Source organism: Lepidochelys kempii, chromosome 26, assembly GCF_965140265.1.
Source record: "Lepidochelys kempii isolate rLepKem1 chromosome 26, rLepKem1.hap2, whole genome shotgun sequence".
Classification (NCBI taxonomy): Eukaryota; Metazoa; Chordata; order Testudines; family Cheloniidae; genus Lepidochelys; species Lepidochelys kempii.
In genome coordinates this window covers 10,583,520-10,602,133 of record NC_133281.1, presented here as the reverse complement: position 1 = coordinate 10,602,133, position 18,614 = coordinate 10,583,520, and the positions used below count along the sequence as shown (strand labels likewise).

At 44.3% G+C, this 18,614-nt stretch overlaps 1 protein-coding gene across 4 annotated transcripts in view; it reads right to left on the bottom strand.

The window, feature by feature from the left end:
• CDS2 (CDP-diacylglycerol synthase 2) overlaps positions 1-18,614 on the bottom strand; it is a 45,499-nt gene that overhangs the window by 25,194 nt on the left and 1,691 nt on the right. For 2 of the 4 annotated variants that reach the window (XM_073325266.1, XM_073325267.1), the window contains exon 2: positions 10,652-11,124. The exons of 1 other annotated variant lie outside the window; for it this stretch is intronic. The gene's annotated coding sequence lies outside the window, so the exon portion shown is untranslated. Of the gene's footprint in view, positions 1-10,651; positions 11,125-13,347; positions 14,932-18,614 lie in introns of those variants that run through there. One more of the 4 variants, XM_073325265.1, reaches the window with a different exon arrangement.

Here is an 18,614-nt window from a genome sequence, read left to right as displayed (position 1 = left end):
GAGATTTAACGGAGACTAATACCCTTTGTACCATTTATGCTTTCTGTTAATGCTTGCAAGACAGACTATCGTGTAACAGGCTCATCAAAGCAATTCAAGATGTGAGAACCCAGCACCTGACTATTCTGTCTTGGGATCTTTTGTTTCCTATCACGTCTTTATGTTTAAAAAGACCCTGTTTGCTCTTCGTTCTGCAAGAAGCGTGCTGCTCTTGTGGGCGAGGCACTGGACTGGAATTCGGGAGACGTGGGTTTTCAATTCCTAGATGAGCCAGCCTTCCTGAATCTTTGTGCAAGTCCTTTAATCTCACTGAGCTTCAGTTCCCCATCTGTAAAATAGGGACAATATACCTCTTGAGGTCCCTTCCAGCCCTACACTTCTATGCTTCTACTCCTCTTCTCCTGCCCTTGGTCTTGTGTCTCTTTCGACTGGGGGGTACAGAAGCTAGCATAATGGGCTCTGAACTTAGCGAGGGACTTAAACATTTAATGCCTCACTGGCTTCATTGTAACTACCTAGAAGAGTGAGCCTTGAAGGATTTGGCCTATATGCGAAGTCTGAGGCCTAAAAATACTACAAACTCCTCACTCAGGCTACATTCTCCGCATCTGTCAGATCCCTTCTTCCCCAGCTGCTCTCCTGAGAATCGCCCTGGGCTACTGATGCTCCAAGTAGCCTTCTATTCAACTCCACTAGAGCAAAATCACTCTCTGCATTCACTGGTTCCTTTACATAAGCACTGCAATACAGGGTCAGAGCAGCAGTTCTTCTAGCCCAGTTTCCCGTCCCCAACACTGGCCAGTACCCGAGCTTCTTGGGCAGCGTACATAACATGGCAGTTGGAGTGATTCCCCCCCCCGCCCCCCCGTGTCTTCCCCTCCCAGCCTCCGGTCACCAGAGGTTTAGAGTTGCCCTGAGCATGGGGTTGCATCTGACCATCTTGGCAAACAGCCACGGATGGACCTATCCTCCATGAACTTATCCAGTTCTTTTTTGAACCTATTTATGCTTTTGGCCTTCACAACATGCCATGCAAACGAGTTCCACAGGTTAACCATGCATTGTATGAAAATTATTTCCTCTTGTTTGTATTAAACCTGGTGCTTATTTATTTCATCTGGTGACCCCCGGCTTTTGTATTGTGGCAAAGGGTAAATAACACTTCCCTATTCACTTTTCCTCACACCATTCATGATTTGATAGGCCTCTGTCATGTCTCATTGTCTTAGGGTTTTACTACGGTTTCAACCAGTTTGCCCAGGGAGGCTCATTGGCCTGTAATTGCCACCATCGCCGCTGTGAAAAGGTTTCTTCAGCTGTGGAAGATCAACAAAACGCGGGTAATAACACTTTGCTCTTCCGCAAAGATGAGTTTATGATTCTAAAACATTTCCCGTGGATGTCTTATCTCCTTCCCGTGGTTGCGGAGACTGAAGCCCAGAGAAGCTAAGAGGCTAGCTTATATAGCGAGTCAAAGGCAGGAACGATACCCAAGACCCCAGACTTCTCATCCCCTTTTCCAGCAATTGACCGTATTCCTTCCTGAATATGAGCCTACACGCAGCCTCTTCGCTGCACTTCAACCAGCTGATCATGGAGACCCAAAAAACAAAGAGCTTGTAGCAAGTTAAGCCATCTTCCAGGGAAGCTGCTCAAAAATAAGTCTCCTCCCTTCATTTTCATGGTTTGAGTTCCTTCCACAAAGCCCTTTTTGAAAAGAAAAACAAAGGGGGGGGGGGGAGGGGGCGGAGAAGGGAGGTCACACAAAGAAAACATTTCTAAAATTGGAGCTCTGAGGAGAACTCTCCCAGGAGCAGAGGCAGACAGAGCCTTTGCAGTGCGTACTTTGATCCTCTGATCTCAGGCTAGCACCAGAAAACTGTTAGTCTGATCTTTTCCCAGCCATGGCGTCCCCCTGCTGCTAAGCAGACACCAGTCGGGCATTTACAGAGACTGCTCTGCTCGATCGCTCACACAAGACAGGAGCTGGGTAAGAATTCAAATCGCCCCCACCCTCAACCTGAAACCAAGCCTGGGCGTCAGGTCATCCTGGGGTAATAAGGACCATGAGCCGATGGCATATATACATCAGCCCCACAGAGCTGCAAGGTTCTCTCTAACTGCTCCTAAGTCGAGATTTTATTCCATCAGTGATGCGCAAGCAGCAGATCTTGAACCATGTTGCACACACGACATTGCGTCTCGTAACACTGGGTTTCTACATGAAAAGGCTCTGTCGCACAAAAGTTGCATGTACCACATCAGATACCAGGAAACCTGTTTACAGTCTCCCTGTACTGCAAACGCTCTTCAAAAACTCTCTCACACACACACCCCCAACTTTTCCCCCTTCACCATTTTTGTTTGTCACCTCTCTATTTAAGAATCAAATGTACACGGTGACCAAGTCTCTTATCTTTACTAGAAAAGATAGTCATTAAAGATTGCAACTGTTTTGGCTTTGTTTGAAGTTTACACACCTCCAAAAAACTTTACTGCTCTTTATAGGCATAACTTCAAGCCCCCTCTAACAAAATGAGCCCCCAATTCCTTGCAGATGGAAGATGGAGGAGGAGCAAATTTGATAATGATAAAGGGAAAGGGTGCTCACAAAAATAGTGCCCCTTGTTTGAAACCAGTTGAGTTCTGCAAGTTGAAAAAACATTGTTGAGGGTACAGAAGGGGATGGGGAAATATATTTGTCAAACAAAGGTCTGAAAGAACCAAATTTGGATTTTTTTTTAAACCATTTACAGCCCAATTAAGGCCACTTTACATAAGTGGCAGTGGGAGTAAGTTCTATCTACACATATTTAAGGTTCCTTTGCATGACCAGAGTGGAGTACAAGTGACAGAGTATATGGGCCATGAGGCCATTCCCTGAGTCTGGGGAGAGAAAAATGTGTCCCTTTAACTTCATTCAACATTCTAGCAAGACTACAGGAGGGAAATATGCATGCAGTGTTACATTTGAGTAGCGACACATGATTTACCGTGACGGATTAGGTCACTGATCTAAAAAAAGCCTGATACCCTGCCACCAGCAGAGACCAATTCCAAATTCTTTAGGGGAGGGCGAAGAGGCACCCAGCCACGAGGGCTGGCCGGAAAACAAGAATTCTGTTTCACACAAAAACAAAACAAGCAGTTTCATCATTTGTTTTCATTCCACATTCAAAAGGGTTTCGACCCAAAATTTTCATGAAAAAAAAAAAAACGCATGAGACCCACCCCAGAAGACCCAATAGTCCACAGGTTAGGGCACTCCCCTGGGACGTAGGAAACCCCTGTACAAGTGCCAGCTTTACCTGATTCAGAGCAGAGCTCTGGACATGCCAAGTGAGTGCCTTAACCTCTAGGCTATTGGTTATTCCGGGGTGAGTGTCCCTCCGCAGAAATTCCATCCTGGATCTGAGAACCCTGCCCAGTGAAAACTGTCAAAATAGATACGTTTCTGCAAAAAGTTTCAGCATCGACAAAAAGAAAAGGAGTACTTGTGGCACCTTAGAGACTTCTTAGAGCATCTTCTTAGAGCATCTTCCAGTGGAAAAACGTTTTGACAAATAATTCCCCACCATCCCTACTAGCCTCCAGGAAGGGTTGTGGAGGGCGGGAAGAGCTGGCAGTTCAATGCAGCAATCGGGCTTTCTTACCCTTCTCTTGAGGGATCACAAATAGGGATCATAACATGATGCAGCCTTTGAAAAAATTCAGGCACATGACCTCGTCCAGCAACGAGTGCCACCGATGTGCAACGACCTGTTTCCTTCAATACAAGGCCATTAGTCTGAGCGATCCCTTGCTCTCATAATACAAGTCAGGTACTGATCAGTTCTCATTGTAGCCTTTATAACTTGGAAGTAATTCAGTCGAATCACAGATACACAGGTCCATCTAATCCAATTGTGTCCAATGCTACATGCTTCAGAGAAATAACCCTATGCACAAAGGAAGTTTCTTCCTAACCCATGAAGGATAAGGGGTTATACCATTTATAATTTTTTCTCTAGGAATTATTGTGGGGAAGTTCTATGACCTGTGTCATACAGGAGGTCAGACTAGACGATCATAATGGTCCCTTCTGGCCTTGGAATCTATTAATCTTATTACATCCAACTGTAGACGTTCCTTGCCATATAAACATCCCTAACTCCTGTCTGAACCTTACTAAACTCATAACCTCAATACTCCGATAGCAAGTAAAAGAACAAGTTTGTAAACAGCAAGGGAGAACAAGAGCCTTGAAGGAACTGAGAACTAAACACTTGTTGTATTCATTAATAACAAACATCCACTGATAGCTATTTTTCAAGCAAATCCTTGGCTGGTGAAAGATCGTCAACAGGCAGTAAGTTCCACAGGTTAAGTGGGGTATGTAAAATTAGCAATTACTTGTTATTGGAGTAGCGCCTAGGAGCCCCCCGTCCTGGATCAAACAGAACAAGACGACAAAGAGTTTACAAGCTCCTTTTTAGAATTTGTTTTTCAGTTTCACTGGCTACATCTGCCTCCTCCCTTAGCAAAAAGGATACACAGCAGCACTCAAACCATCATGTTATTTTACATCCTCCTCTCCGGTCCCCTCTTATTAGCATCATCTCTTGGTTGAAGAGCCCTGCTCTTCTGTTTTCCAGGTTGAACTCTGAGTTCTTGCCAGGCTTTTTGAGAGCACAGTTTGTACTAGTACATGTTATAAACCCAGATATTTGACACGGGCTCTGAAATAAGTAAAACCAATTATTAAGAGTCGAACACATAGCAGCTTCTTCCATTGTGGCTTTTTGGACTCCTCGGGTAAGCGAGCATCACTAAATAGTCGTGCACGTTTAGTCCAGCCTTTCCCCACATGGACACTGAGCATCAGCTATTTGCCTGAGTATCTGTGACATGATCCCAGTTGTCATGGAAACAAGTGGCAGTATTTCTAGGCCAGAAACCTCACCACCAAATGGGAAAACCGACCCAAGCAATTAACAGCCTTAGATTTGTATTAGTTCAAGAAATCCTTTTATCTGTGCACTCACCTCGTCTAAATGGAAAGAGACAATTATTCTTTTTGCAAGAATCCAGCAAGAAGCAGACACAGAAAATACTACCTATTGCTACAAAAAAGAATCGGGCTTTGGGTCAATAGCACTGACAACTGAAGAACTGGGAACTCCTCAGTAAGGCACCAATTTACATTATTGGTGTGTAGGCAGCAACTCACATGTGGAAGGACTTGCAAAATCAAGGCCTACATAACTAGTCAAATGAAATGCAAAACTTGGGTTTTGACCAATTGTGGTCATTAATTATCCCAAAGCCCTTTTCATAATAAGTGGTGTTAGCCATTGTGCCCTGGCCAGCTGTCAACTCAGGTACCTACACTCCACCTACCTACACTCCCTTTCTTTTAGGGAACCAATTTATAGCTACTACGAGAGCTTTGCTCCCCCCTTTGATTGTCTTACAGATAAAATGGGTCCTAGGAGGGATTTAAATGTAGGGAGAACGGAACACAATTGGCAAACTAGATACCAGATCCTTAATTGCTCTGCTGGATCTATGTTCAGAAACTGCTTCTTCAGAGCTGATCGATCTGCTTGTTTGCAACATCTTCCAGAAACTGAGGCAACTAATTAAGTAAAGGGTGAAAATCTACCCGGCTGAAGGTCTGACAGTGAGACTAAATGTAGAGGATGGGGAAGAGTCTGCAATATAGCAGGTTTCAGAGTAACAGCCGTGTTAGTCTGTATTCGCAAAAAGAAAAGGAGGACTTGTGGCACCTTAGAGACTAACCAATTTATTTGAGCATAAGCTTTCGTGAGCTATATCACGCTGTAGCTCACGAAAGCTTATGCTCAAATAAATTGGTTAGTCTCTAAGGTGCCACAAGTCCTCCTTTTCTTTTTGCAATATAGCAATATGCTTTGGGAGGGGAGAAGGGGAAATCAAACTGCTCTCTGTATTTCTGGGACCACTGTCTGCTTTACAGTGAAGAGAACAGCACTCTTCCAATGCACTCCTTCTTGGATTTGTGTGTTGGGAACCTGAGCCTAGAAGTATTTCTCCACTGACTTCTTCGTTCACGAGAAAGAAGAATAATGTCCCTGGAGTTGGGCGGCAAACAGCCCATTTAACTTGAAAGTATATGTGGGACCAGCGAAATGTGGGAGGACGTACTTGTTTAGCTCTGAGTTTGGGACAGACTGGGGTGGCTAATTCCCCTAATTTCAGCAAACTGGACTTCCAGCAAGCAAGAAAACAGTACAGATGTAATCCCGCAATCATATTCTTGAGGTTATGTCAGACCAGACGCTAACGTGCTTGCAAAAATAGAGCTCTAATTACTTTCAGGTAGTCTGACGGTGATTATGGATTTCCTTGGTCCTCAAGCCCAGGCTCCAGCCTGAGCCTGAATGTCTACACCGCAATTAAATAGCCTCTTAGCCCAAATCAGCTGGCATGGAACAGCCACGGGTAGTGTAGACAACCCTTACAGACTTGCTCCCGCTTCCTTCTGGTTCCAGATGGAGATTTGCCCCCCAGGGGAATGTGACCCGATCAATACTATTCCATCAAACCCAGCTTCCTGCCTCTGGCTGTAGTCAATAACTGGGTGGTCCAGAAACGTCAAATTGCCACCTGATAATGCTACTCGCTAGGTGTGTAATTCTGCATGCTTTGGGATCTAGGAGAGGAATTCCGTCCTGACCTCAGGGTTGATCATTGTGTGCTCTGAAGCACTGTCTATCTCGTCAGTGTTCCTGGAGAACCCATCACTGCGCGCAGTCAGGAAAGTAACTGAAGTACTTTCCTCATGGACTGTATTTTCTAAATGGACAAGCTACCTAATTCTCAATTACTGAGGGACAATCTCCACTCATTGATATATTTTGCTTTCCACAACCAAATCTCTGTACAACTTTTCATGAGTTATGTACCCCCGAGTATTCAGATTCAAAATATCTAATCTGTATTGTTAAATCTATTCACCTAAATTTGGGTTATTGCTGATTATGAACTCTATGTATAACGTGACTTTTAAAGACAAACTTTGTATTTGTGGATAATCTAAACACTATACCCAGATATATAGAGACTCTTTTCTCAACCTACATATTATATAACTATTTAACATTAGCTTTAATAAAATTTTTATATTTGAATGCTAGGAGTATAAAGTGTGATTACCCCGCTGACGGGGGGAGGGGGGCATAGATCAGTGTTCACATCGCATTCCCCGTCAGTACCTAGCCGAAGCCGGGGAAGCGAATGATCCGACCAGCGGACCAAATTCCGTGATGAAGCCTGGTCACATGCCATCCGAGGCACATTGCGCTTACCCCTCTCTGACCATTAATGCAAATAGCTATTTAGGATACTCAGTCTCCTCCGTGTACATGCATCTCCATGGATCGATACAACAATGACAAAGCACATCAGATAGGTGTCGGTGCTAAACAGCACTCTAGCAAAGAGATGCAGGAGCCGTCTGAAAAATGGTTCCCGTGCGGACTCTTTACAATAGGGTCTAGTAAAAGTTTTTCTCAAACAAGTCTAAATATTAGGCCAGGGCTAAGATGATGGAATCTTTCAGCCACTGTACGTTGTAATACATAATACAATAAGGCTTTTGCAAAGGACCGTGAGCCCAGTACATTTACCCTCTTGGAATAAACCAACCAATTTGGAGCAGTACCGGGGGGGGGGGGGGATGTTGCACATCCATCTTCACAGCTAATCATCATGCTGTGCTCACTGACTGAGTCACCAGGATATGTTGTTCTGAATGAATCACGCTTGCTGACACCAATATCTAGTTTTTAATCTGGCTGTTGCTGGGCTGAACGCAGACTGCACACGTCTCTGATCAGAGACTACTGACTTGCTAAATTTGATTGTGTTTGAAACAAAGCTACACGGCGCAGTAGCGGGGGGACAGTAACACTTCAGTCAGCACGTGTTTTTGTGATGTTCTATACAGCTGCTCTCAGTTTATAAGAACGTCCTAATTCCTGGATGCTCACTGAACTGGAACACATGGGAAATGACTGTGTCAATAAATGTCTGACAATTCTTCCCTTTTTTAAAAAATAAATAAATAACCTTACAGGCTTCATTAGGCGCCAGACTGGTGGGGATACCTGCGTGGGGAAACTTTAACCGCCTGTCACCTTAGACTGGATCTGTGGGGTGGACAGACAGTTGTATAGCCTACATCTAACTGCTTCTGGAGCATCCTACTCTTGTGTGACTTCAGATGCCTGGCTTTTCTTCCAGCCAACCTGAGAATCAGTGATGACTACCTCAGCCTCTGGCAGGCCAGATCCTGTAGCTTTCTTTTCATTGCATTTTAATTGTTCATCACGTCTACATCTCTCGCTTCAGCTTGCTGAAATTCAACCGTCTGAGCCCAGGAATGAAGCACCTTCAACAACAGAGGAAGTTTCTCCCTTGACTAATGACACAATATCTGTCACGTTTGTAGGGACATTCATCCCAAAGATTCCCAAAGCACTTTGCAGATACCACCAGTGGGCAATGCCACTCCTAGGTGTTAAACAACGCGGTATAGCTGTTTAGGACCGAAAGTAAAGAATGCTATTTTTCACTGAAAGGGAGTAAGTAGGTGGAATGTAGGTAAATATTGTGCTCTTCTATATATGAAATTTAAAATGAAGCCACTTGTTTTTGTCTGCTGTTTGGATGTATTTCCCTTTAAATTAACATTCTTTAAACTGAGCTCTTAGCTGCCCCAGAACAGAAAAGGGTGGGGAAAGAGATGGGTTCAGATTCCTGGGTGAAGTATGTTGTGCGTGTACAGAGAAATTTTTCCTGGGAATTTATCAGTGTTTATTACCATCACCACAACAAAAACAGGGTGATCAAAAAATCAGTGCAAAAAAGAATAATTTCTTATGGGTAAATATCGAGGTTTATTTTGGTGGCCGGAAAGATGGGGGTGGGAAATTTTCAGTAGATTAATGTTCTGAATTGCATTCATCAATGTGGTTTGCTGCAGAACTAAAACAGAACTCAAAACACAATGCCACCTCTGAGTTTAAGAAAACAATACATCCTCTAATCCCCAAATAAAACTTTTCATCTGAATACAGAGTTTACTGTTGTAGACTTGTAAATATTTATAGACGAATAGTTCTGTTTAATAATTGGGCCACACCAGTTACAGCGCATACACTCAACTTCATCCTTTTCTCCTGTCCTTGTTTTTTTTTTAAACTTTCAAATACTTCCTTGTGTTCTGAAACAGATTTTTGTTTTCTTCCCATTTCAGTGGGTCGAAGCTTTAAACTGTTATCTGCTAACGGCTTGAATGGGTACCTGGTGAGCATGAGATTCATCAGTACATTCAGATGCTCAGGCACTTCAGAGCTTGCATGTGTGTCTGTTTATTGTGTGTATCTTCTAGATTAATGCATAGCCTTACTTCAACAGGCAGCTTCGCATGTACACACAGAGTAAGGTATTATTGTAATACACATAGGAAAATACAATACATGGCATGAGCTAATAAAACGTGGGTTTTTTTGTATTTGAAGGATACAAAAGTAGGGTGAAAAACCAGAAAAAAATACTTCTTGTAAAACACAGGAAATTTTCAGTAAAAATAGGTTTAAACTGAAAACGAAGGGGCTTATATGCAAAGCAGTGGTTTTCAACTTTTTTTCATTTGCAAACCCCTAAAAAATTTCGAACGGAAATTCCGTTTGGAAATCTTAGCCATAGTCTGCGGACCCCCGGGATCTGTGCACCGCAGGTTGAAAAACACTCATGCGTAGGGTCAATGAACAGAGCAAGAGGTTTCAGAGTATGATTTCATCTTTCACCTTGACCGCCGTGGGTATAAAAAGCTTTGTGAAACGGGAAGGAAGGCTTTATTGGGACACACTGCTGCGTCTGACCAAGAATCAGTGAATGAACTGATTCACAAGGAATGAATTCTGAACATTTTTACTGTACGTGCAGTTTGCTCAGTACTAAATCTCAGCTCCTACTGTCACATTACTGTTTACGTGCATAAAGTCATTTTAAAAATGGCCACTCTCCCTCACTTCAGCTCATAATTTTACAAGCACAAAATTTCACACAAAGGTGGCTTTGTGCTCCCCATATACTTTAGGGCAAGGAATTCTTGGGTAAAGTTTCAGGTGTGTGGTAGGGAGGGTGTGACAGGTGCCACCTGGAACTGGGATACCACTGAGCCCTCTAACCCACCAGCCCGGGCTCCCTCTCACACTGTACTGCTGTGACAAGCTGCAGAGCCGCTCCCGGTCTTACACTTTCACCAGCATACACACAGGCAGGGACACACCCAGCTGCAGTTACATGCAGGCTCTCTGACCAGCCACTGCATGTGAACCAACAATAGAGAGGCTACAGCCAAAATTACCACCAGCTTCCCAGCCGAGCACCCCAGAGCTGTACCGTCCTGCCCTCGTCCAAACCCCAACCGGTATGAATTTATTGTCCAGTTTGCCTCCCCCTCAACGTGGAGAGGAATATGTAACAGCCTTTGTTCCTTCAGCTACGATCAAAGCAGATTACCTAGCAAATAAACAAAAATGCACACTAAACTTAATATACTAGATAGGGTGAGAATCTGCTAATTCATATCCAATCTAACTAATGGTACAGGAAGACTTACAGATTCTTAAGGCACAAGCTGCATAAGCTTTACAGCTTGGGTTTCTCAGGTCTTCATACACAGGCCAGAAATCCCTTTAGCCTGGGCCCAGCACTTCCTCAGGTCTTTCCAGGAGTCTTCTTGTGTGGGGAGTGAAGAACAACAGACGATGTCACCCCCTGCCTTACATAGCTTTAGCCTACGGCGGGAACCCTTTGTTTCAAAACTTGGTTCCCCAGACCGGTTTGTGGAAAAAGAGTAACATCTCAAGATGGAGTCCAGCGTCGTGTGGCCTGGTCACATGCCCTTGTAGTGTCATAGCAGCCATTGCTTACGGGCTGTCTGGAGTGTTCTCAGGATGCTTCACCCAGTGTGAGATAAGCTTCTCTTAAGGCCTATTGTTCTTTCTAACGGCCCATTATCATGAATAGGTCCTTCCGCGCCAGCGACCTAGACTGGAAGCATCTTGCCTAGTGGGCGTCACCCAGGTGTGACTACATGAGAAATACAGACACAGTTAATATTCAGAACTTCAGATACAAAAATGATGCAAGCATACAAATAGGATACTCATATTCAGCAAATCATAACTTTTCCAGTGACACCTTACACAACCCGTCTTGCATAAAATAAGTCTTAATTATGCTATAATCCTATCACAATGAAGAATATGTGGTGCAGCGTCACAGAAGGGATGGGGAGTCTTTCTGAAGAGCTCGAGGAGAGGACAAATCTCCAAGGAGGATACATCAGCAGCTGTGTTACGGGGAAGCAGTCTTGTCCACGCAAGAACCAATAAAAATATGTGCATCTGCATGTAAGGAATCACTGTTATAAGATTTAATGATTTCCTTGTTTCAAAAGAGCCCTAAAAACTTTAAGAGTGGTCACTTCCAGATTGGAATACAGTTAAAACATGGAATTTAGCCAAACACCAGCTAAGCCAAACCACAGGGGAGATTTTTTTAAAAAAAATCTTCCTCTTACTATCTTATCAGTAACGTGTGCGCAGTAACCTCTGAGCTACCTGCTATCTTAAAAGACCTTTGACTATTGTTTCCAGCGTGTCCAAAGCTTTGTCACTCACCATCCAAAACTCTACCGGTCATTGCAAATAAGTTCCAGCAGCCACGCACCCTGATGCAAACCCTGATACTTCTACTCCTGAAGCTATTGTACAGCATCTTCCCATCCAGTGCCCTCACCAAGGGACAAGCTGTTAAATTCACACCAGAGCCACCAATGCTACAATGCCAGTCCCTTCACTGAAGTGCTTCCCACTTAAAGCAACGGTCTCATTCGAGGTCTTCTTTCTTGTCTTTGCTTCCTAGGATCACCTAGCATCAGCCAATTATCTACCCTTCTAGATTATCTCACACCACTGCCAGGTCTAGAGCCTTGTCTTCCATTAGGAACACGCTTGTTCTCTCTCTCCTCCCTCCTTTACCTTCTTTCCTTTCACGCAATTCACAAGAGGTTAAGGAGAAGGAAATGTGGCCCTTGGCCTCAAATTCCCAGACATCAGAGCTAGCTAGGGCTGGAGAATGTCAGCAAGGCTGGGGAGGGAAAAAAAAAAAAATCAGATCTCTCCTAACCAAATAGCTAAACTGACCAGCTAGAGGCAGATGTCAAAGAGTACAGGAGGAGCTACCTGCAGAGTCCAAGGTCAACACTTCCAGTGCTGCAGAGGCTCCAGCAACAGCAAAATGGAATAGCAATGCTGACAACATCCCTGCTGCGTACAAGTTTCTGAACAGCCATTTAAATCATAGAATCATAGAATATCGGGGTTGGAAGGGACCCCAGAAGGTCATCTAGTCCAACCCCCTGCTCAAAGCAGGACCAATTCCCAGTTAAATCATCCCAGCCAGGGCTTTGTCAAGCCTGACCTTAAAAACCTCTAAGGAAGGAGATTCTACCACCTCCCTAGGTAACGCATTCCAGTGTTTCACCACCCTCTTAGTGAAAAAGTTTTTCCTAATATCCAATCTAAACCTCCCCCACTGCAACTTGAAACCATTACTCCTCGTTCTGTCATCTGCTACCATTGAGAACAGTCTAGAGCCATCCTCTTTGGAACCCCCTTTCAGGTAGTTGAAAGCAGCTATCAAATCCCCCCTCATTCTTCTCTTCTGCAGGCTAAACAATCCCAGCTCCCTCAGCCTCTCCTCATAAGTCATGTGTTCCAGACCCCTAATCATTTTTGTTGCCCTTCGCTGGACTCTCTCCAATTTATCCACATCCTTCTTGTAGTGTGGGGCCCTAAACTGGACACAGTACTCCAGATGAGGCCTCACCAATGTCGAATAGAGGGGAACGATCACGTCCCTCGATCTGCTCGCTATGCCCCTACTTATACATCCCAAAATGCCATTGGCCTTCTTGGCAACAAGGGCACACTGCTGACTCATATCCAGCTTCTCGTCCACTGTCACCACTAGCTGCCTAGCCATTCGGCCCCTAGTCTGTAGCCGTGCAATCTGTTGCTATAAGCAGCAGGGTGGTTCTGGAGCCCGTTGCAGAGCACCCCCACCCCCCACAAGCCATAGTTCAACAATTTATCCTCTGTTCATATCTGGAAAGATGTTTTTGCCATCACAGAATACAGAAACTACCACCCTTTATTTCCCAGGGGCAAATATTTTTCAAGTCCTAAGAGAAGATCTAGCTTATCAAGTTAATTTGCTAATAAGAACATTGTGCAAAACCTTGCTTACCTTCCTCTATTGATCAGTCCCATTGACTTTAATTGGGCTGCTCACGTAAGTAAGGCAAGCAGGATCTGCCGCTCTATGGATAAACAGACAATCCTATTGATCTAGTGTTGTCAGTTTCATGACGTCACCGCTACCTTTACAAACCTAGTCCCTGATGTATAAAATTCATTTCTAAAAAGCAATCCACTGATCTTCACCATCTTTCATGCACTTGGGAAATTTTAACGTAGCTATAGAAAAGGTCAAGAGAATATTACAAGCGAGGCAGCTCACCGAGTGAGACAGACACTTATTACACTGGACTGGATCTTTGGGGCAAATGATAGCAAGCACTGTGAAGTTTCCACTCAAAATTCCTGCAGGAAGGGGGGGATAGCTCAGGGCTTTGAGCATTGGCCTGCTAAACCCAAGGTTGTGAGTTCAATCCTTGAGGGGGCCATTTAGGGATCTGTGGCAAAAATTAGGGATTGGTCCTGCTTTGAGCAGGGAGTTGGACTAGATGACCTCCTGTGGTCCCTTTCAACCCTGAGATTCTGTGATTCTATGAGCTTTGTCACCTTAAAGCAGAGGTGGGCAAACTACGGCCCACGGGACCATCCTGCCTGGCCCTTGAGTTCCCGGCCGGGGAGGCTTAACTCCAGCCCCTCCCCTGCTGTCCCACCTTTCCCGTAGTCACACTGTGCAGGCAGCGCTCTGGCCCTCCTCTCCTGCTGGGCAAAGCAGCAGTGTGTCTAGCTCCAGCCCAGCGGCGCGGTTGCCAGACATGTTGCTCTGAGCAGCACAGTAAGGGGGCCAGGGGGCTGGATAAGGGGCAGGGCGTCCCAGGGGGCAGTGAGCGGGGGGGTTGGATAAGCGTGGGAGTCCCAGGGGGCCTGTCAGGGGGTGAGGGTGTGCATAGGGGTTGGGGCAGTCAGGGGACTTAGAGCAGGGGGGTTGGAGAGGGACCGGTGTCCCGGGAGGCGGGGGGGAGGGTCCCAGGAGGGGGTGGTTAGGGGACAAGGAGAGGAGTTGGATGGGTCAGAGGTTGTGAAGGGGGCGGGGCCAGGTGTTTGGGGAGGCACAGCCTTCCCTACCCAGCCCTCCATCCGGTTTTGCAACCCCAATGTGGCCCTTGGGCCAAAAAGTTTGCCCATCCCTGCGTTAAAGAGTTAAGCAGCCAATCCTTTCCTTGCATCCCTGAACCAGGAGACACAACTGGTTGGCAAACCATAGTGTATGTATATGGACTGGTTATCATCTGCACTCATTGTGTCTGGCACCTTTCAGCCAAGAAGCACTAGTCACTTGCCAAACAAAGCCAAATTCATCCCTTATGCAAGTCCGTTAAGTGTTACAATATCCCGGAGAGATAGGTATATGCCGTTTACACACCAGGTAATTCATATGTAGATTTAAGAAGGGTACAGAGAGCGGCAGAGTAGGAAACAGAAATGCAGAGCTCTGATTGCTAGTCTCCGGTTCCCATGAAAGAACCTCCCGTCCACCTCAGCTTTATCTGTCTTGTCATTAACCATATGCTTCAGAAATAGAAGGAGGGACACCATACCAAGAAGGATTTATTCTTGCAAGGTGCTGAGTACACTGCAGTCAATGGGAGCTGAGGGCATTCAGCACCTTGGCAAGCTGAAATGCCAGAGCCTCCATCACAATGGCCTAGAATGGCCTGATTATAGATTGGGAATAAACATAAGCTCTGCAGAGTTTAAGACAGCAAGAGTTCAGCACAACAGGTCAGTCATCTGCCTGGAGAATACAGCTGATCTGGTGCTGCAAGCTTAGACAATGAAACACTCAGCCAGACAGACAGAAAGAAATAAGTTAGCCACTTATTAGCATGAAGGTAGCACTGGCAACATCCCCATCAAGACGATTCTGTGAACAAACCAGTGTGTCTGTCTCCCCATCACTGTCCGTTTGAGATTTTCTACCAACAGAAAACACTGGATTCAGCATTTCAGTTCTTGCTGTGTCATGCCTGGCCTTTGTTATGTGGGAAAGCTCAGTGCAGTTTTACGTCTATAACAAATGGGTTAGCAGAAGTCGAGCACCTTGCTATGCATTTCACTAACACAAAACATTGTCACTGAAGGATTCTGGGACCAGATCCTTAAGTTACCGGATTCCATCAGCGATCAAAGCCACTCCAGCATCGATATGAACCTGGAAAGAAGCAGGAAGCGAAGAGGAGAGTTGCATATATATTTTCAGCTTGCCAAGGTGCTGAATGTCCTCAGCTCCCACTGACTGCAGCGTACTCAGCATCCTGCAAGAATAAACCCTTCTTGGTACGTAGCGACTGACGGAAACCGGGATCAGCTAGTGACACTTTCCCCAGCTCGAGGCCAGATTGGCAGAGGTACGAGTTGCTACCATCTGATGGCAAACCATCGGAACTATATTAGAGTGGTCTCAGACCAATTCGTAGTTGCAGGATGTCTTCACAATAAATGGCATCATTGTAAAAGACTAACTGGCACCTCTGTGGGCAGTTTCAGAGACGCCAAATATTAAGTGGGCAATGGAGACCAAAATGACCTCTCGGGTCAGGGCTGAAACACCCCTTTCAAGCGAGGCAGCAGCAGCAAACTGAGCAGTGGAAAATTTCACCTGTATGGGCCACTGCACAAGTATGCCTCGCAGCAGAGCTGCTAAATGGGCTCCTGCCGCTGCCACTACAGTTAAAAGGGACGGTATTTTCCACCAAGATGTAGGATGTGAACCACAAAGGGTGGGCAAAGAAAGCTGTACGTCATGCATCAATAAGATCTGCAGCCCTAAAGACTCTGCTTCTAAATGGCACCGTCTTGCCCTCCTCCCTTCCCACACGTGCTAGCTGAATGTGTTACTAGCCCCCGAGACCCTTGAAAAATCCCTGGATCTCACGTAGAACAGGAAAAAAGAATTAGATGTGTTTGCTGCACTTCTGTAAAATTGCAGTTGAAGGAAAACGTGATTCAACAGGATGCTTGTACAACGGGCGCTAGACTTTGATCTCACTCACATTAAAGTCTTTCCTCACTTCAACTAAGAAGACTCCCACATCCAATTTTATAGCAAATAAAAGAAGGAGTTTATAAACAGCAAGGGAGAACAGGAGAACTGAACTGTCCTGTAGGGGCTGAGAACTTTCATCGTATTCATCTAATAACCAACATCCACTGACAGTTATTTTTTAATCAAATCCTTTGCTGGTAAAGATGGTCAATAGGATTGAGTTTCTATTTATCATAGAATCATAGAATATCAGGGTTGGAAGGGACCCCAGAAGGTCATCTAGTCCAACCCCCTGCTCAAAGCAGGACCAATTCCCAGTTAAATCATCCCAGCCAGGGCTTTTATCCACAGCAGGTACAGCACAATTAACATCAACGTAATTTCACTGTGATCTGGAGGGAATTAAAAGGATCCTATCCCCTATCTTTGAGCCCCAGACTCTAAAGTCTTACAAAATCTAACACTCAGGGAAGCACGGAATGGGTTTTTATTCCAGTAAAAAGTTTCACATTTAAACATTCCCTTGTACCAACAGCTAATGTGTTGTGCCAACAAACGAGGAGCAGAAAGCAAAACTAACTCTTGTTTCCATTTGCAAAGCTGACTGAAGTGTAAAACACCATGGAGGTGGGGAAAAAAATGCTGAAATGCTAGATTTTAATAATGTACAATTTTAACTTTAAAAAATTAGCACAAGGAGAAAATGTTTAAGAATCATACAGGGCTTCTATTCTTTTCAAAGCTATTTTTTTTCTGTGAAACAGAGAGAACACTGCTAAATTATTATTCTTGGCAAGGCTACAAATATAATAGAAAACGGGTAACACAGTCCCCTCGGTACAATGATGCTCAGACGTGATACGCAGGGTTCAGTAAAAAGATCTGCACATACATTACAGCATGCACTCAAGCTACACTCAATTGCTCTTATTTTTATTGCTGTCATGCCTCAAGCATGCCAGGCACTTTCCAAAACATTGAGGAAGATAACCCTGGTGCTAATCAGCTTTACCCTCTCAGACCCCAAGGGGTCTTACAATGAGCTTGCTGCACAGGTCCGCTCACATGGACCTCATTGCACATGCAAGGCCTTGGAAAATACATTAAAGAGAGAATCTTGCCAAGCACCCAATTTAGGTAATCACATTCCAACAACCTCATTCTCGCTCCTTAAATTCAAAATATTATTTGCTTCCCACCCTAAATTGCTGTGTATTGTTGCACAGCTGCCACCTTTAACATCAAAGGGGGCTGCAGTAATTCTTTGTCTTCCCATTTTGTTTGCTGGTTTGGGTTACTTTGGGAATTACGAGGCATCGAGGCATCGCTCATCCCAGACTTCTATTGGGAGGATTGCATCTCAAGGTATTGACACACACATAACTGGAGGACACACCTTTTAGAAAACTCATTGTATGAAAAAAACAGCCTTGTTATCTGCAGATAACCAGAGAGATTGCACTCTAAATAACAGCCCTTTGACCTTCTTAAAAAAGAACATATCCCACATAGCTAAGACGAGCTCAGCTTGTTTGGCTGACAGAGAACGTTTTCATCTCAGCTAAGCAATACTAGCGTCTCCAAGCTTCCTAGGAAGCATTCCAACTCCTACAAAAGTATCGAAGGATAAGTAAGCTTGGCAGAATTCCGTGTTAATGATTTCAGGGGAGAATCAGTTTATTTTAAGCTTTTTTCTATTTTTATTGATTTACATTTTTACAGTTGTGCAAAATTATGGGGTTTATGGCTTTTGTATTTTTACCTATTGAAATTTTCAGAGTTAGGGAAAATTATGGGGGAGTCAGGCAATAGCTGGAGGAATCAGACACTTATTTAACAAGACTATATACTGGGATTCAAAAAGTTAAAGCTCTGTAACAGTTAAATCACAAACCATCATCCCATGTCAATAAATACACAGTAAATATCCTTAAATCAAACTGTAATAAGTTCTCAAGCAGCATTCTTACTTGGCCTATCTGAAAATGTTGATAAATATTGATTGAAATATTTTTCCAATCAATTTGTGGGCATGTTGAAATTGATGTTTGTCAACATTTACCAATAAAAACCTAATCCAAGCCTAGGTATGAGAGTTCTTTAAATTTCCCTGGTGCAAAACAAATTGCAATTGAAACAAAAGCAATTACCTAGATGATGAGGGGTAAATCCTCTTTTGTTTAATATAGAAAATGAAAATGTTATTACCACTGAACAAATGGAAGTCAGTAATTTTTGAGAGGATACACCTTTATACAAGCTATGAGGCAGTC